This window comes from Amblyraja radiata, chromosome 39 (genome assembly GCF_010909765.2).
Source record: "Amblyraja radiata isolate CabotCenter1 chromosome 39, sAmbRad1.1.pri, whole genome shotgun sequence".
Taxonomy (NCBI): Eukaryota; Metazoa; Chordata; class Chondrichthyes; order Rajiformes; family Rajidae; genus Amblyraja; species Amblyraja radiata.
The window spans coordinates 13349597-13352855 of record NC_045994.1 but is presented as its reverse complement, the minus strand read 5'-3'; positions in this window follow the sequence as shown (position 1 = coordinate 13352855).

The following is a 3259-nucleotide window of genomic DNA, read 5'->3' as shown; positions in this document are numbered from 1 at the left end:
GGAGTTTGCACGTTCCCCCCCATGACTCTGCGGCGCCTCCAGCCATCACTTCTGTGTCCAGCGAACCCTCCCCCCTCCTCGTCCGGCCACCTTCAGGCCTTTGTGCACCAGGGTCACCTCCCACTGACTACGGGTGCTGTCTGTACGGAGTTTGCACGTTCTCTCCCGTGACCCCTAAGAAAGCAAAGTGGTCAACTCTGTGTGGAGTCGAAGGAGGTAAGGATGGTCCTTTGTGAAGAAAGACTTGAAGACTGGGAATCTTGGAACAGTCATTGAAGATGGCTTGAAGACAGGCCTAAGGCATATGAATGTCACCTAATTTCCCAGGCCTGATCAGATATATCCAAGGACACTGTGGGAAGCTTGGGGAGAAATAATGGGAGCTCTAACTGACATACATGGGTCATTGTTAGACCAGGGTGAGCTACTGGATGACTGGAGTAGATTATCACTGAACATGGAACAGTACAGTAGGGGAACAGGCCCTTCGGCCCATAATTTCTGTGCTGAACACGATAGTATTTTAAACCAATCTCCCCTGCCTCCATATCATCCATATCCCTCCGTTCCCTGCCTATCCATGTGCCTGTCGAAAATCCTCTTAAACACCACTGTCGTATCTGTCTCCACAACGTTCCAGGCACCCAGCCGACCGCTCTTTGTATACAAACTCTCCCTGTGTGCATGTGACGAAGACATCTGACTTTGACCTTAAAACTAAACCCTCGTCCTTGCCATTTCCACTCTGTCCACCATAACTGCACCTCTTATGATGTAATATACTTTTATGAGGTCTCTCCTCAAACGTTCCAAACAATTCAAGTTTCAAGTCCAAACTCTCCTTGTAGCTAATATCCTCTAAGCCTCAAGTCCTTCCTGTAATGGGGTGACCTGATGTGCACACAGATTCGACCTAACCAAAGTTTTATAAACCTGCATCATGGCTTGCTGACTCTTCTGCTCAATGCCTTGTTTTGCACTTGCATTCGACCTCCTAAAGAAAGTATTTCACTGTAAATTGGGACAATAAAATCCAATTGAACTAACTCCCACCCAGTGGTGCGCTGCTGTAATCACAGGTGACTCAATTTGTGGTCGACACTCCCACCCAGTGGTGCACTACTGCAATTGCTGGCAGCCTGGCATTTCGTTCCAAACAGGTGGTGAACTTGTACATAACCTCTTAAATCTTACACCTTAAACCTGTGTCCCTCCAGGTTTAGATTCCCTGGAATTGTTTAAAGTAAGAACAGGTTCTGCCTGGGTCGCTGGAGAAGTAAATTGTTATTTTTGTTGCACGAAAGACTGAAAGATGTTGCTTTCTGGGGGTAATGAAGACGTAGAGAGACTCGAAGATGGGGGATGCAGGGAATTGGATTGAGTGGCAAACTGGGACCGCCTGTAATTACAGCAGTTCGCCATTGGGTGGGAGTGTCGACCACAAATTGGTGATTTGAGTCTTTAACCCAGAGGACATAGATTTAAGGTGACAGGAGAAAGATTTAATGCCTGATGGGCATCAGAGAGTGGTGGGTATGTGGAATGAGGTGCCAGAGGAGGTAGTTGAGGCAGGAACTAAAACGCCATTTGAAAGACATTTGGACAGGTACATGGATAAAAAAGGTTTAGTGAGATTGTTGGCCAAACGCCTGGTCGGCATGGATGAGTTGGGCCGAATGGTCTGTTTCCATGCTCTTTGGCTCAACTTGAGCCAAATGACAAACCATCAGGATTCCTGAACAGCAATTTATCAAAGTTTGATTCTCATTCAAAGTTAGTATTTCACCCATTTTTTTGTAGGTCCGGGCAAGTTGGGCCGAATGGCCTATTTCCACTCTATACATTATGCTTTTATTGAAGGGGTGCGGTCAAAGCTTCCTGTCTTTTAATAGAATGAATATTATCCACCGCACTCTCCACAAAAGCGGTGACAAGACCCAGGCCAGAGTCAGCCCGCAAGCCTTCTGCTCCAGAGAGGAAGGGAGAGCCCAGGGCAACGGTCGGCAGCAAAGCCCATCCTTGGACCTGATGGATTTAGCCGGCGAGGAAACAACTCGGACACAGAATTAAAGCAAAGAACGCTGGAAGTAGCGGGAAAACAGGAAGTAAAGGTACGTCGGATGTCAGTGGGTGGTGAATCTGTGGAATTCATTGCCACTGACGGCTGTGGAGGCCAAGAGATTGATAGATTCAAGGCAGAGATTGATAGATTTTTGATTAGTACGGGTGTCAGGGGTTATGGGGAGAAGGCAGGAGAATGGGGTTGAGAGGGAGCAGCCATGATTGAACTGTGGAGTGGACTTGATGGGCCGAATGGCCTAATTCTACTCCCGACTTATGGAACTTCAGACAGCCTAGATCTGCATTCTTAGAGTTTAGAGACACAGCATGGAAGCAGGACCTTTGTCCCACTGTGTCCACGCTGGCCATCCATCACCCAGCTCACACTAGTTCCATGTTAGGTCCACTCCCCACACATTAGGGGCAATTTATAGAAGCCAATTATACTACAAACCCTCACTTCTTTTCACACATTTTCATTTTGCACATTTGACAATAAAACCATTATTGTGTGGAAACCGGAGCACCCGGAGAAAACCCACACTCTCCCTTTCTCCCAGCCCACCACTTATTGCTCATTTACTAGTGCCCTACTCTAAATGCCTATTTACTAGTGCCCTACTCTAAATGCCCATTTACTAGTGCCCTACTCTAAATGCCTATTTACCGGTGCCCTACTCTAAATGCCCATTTACTAGTGCCCTACTCTAAATGCCCATTTACTAGTGCCCTACTCTAAATGCCCATTTACTAGTGCCCTACTCTAAATGCCCATTTACTGGTGCCCTACTCTAAATGCCCATTTACTGGTGCCCTACTCTAAATGCTCATTTACTAGTGCCCTACACTAATTCCTATTTACTAGTGCCCTACCCTAATTGCCCAGAGGCCTAATTCCCTAATTACTGGTGCTCTCCTGTGCACACGTGAAGGTACTCGCACATACGTGCACAAATACACACGCGCATGTACTGGCATGTGAACACACGTATGTGCATACATTCATGTAAAGCCATGTAAACATACACGCAGTACATACACACGTGAAGGTGCTGGCATTTATATGCTTGCACACATACATGTACACACTACGTACACACCATGTTCAGTCACGTACACACACAGTTTATTTTTTATAACAATTGAATAAATTATTTTTGATTTTTTTAAAAGGAGGCAGGAGTGGATACAGGGTTGA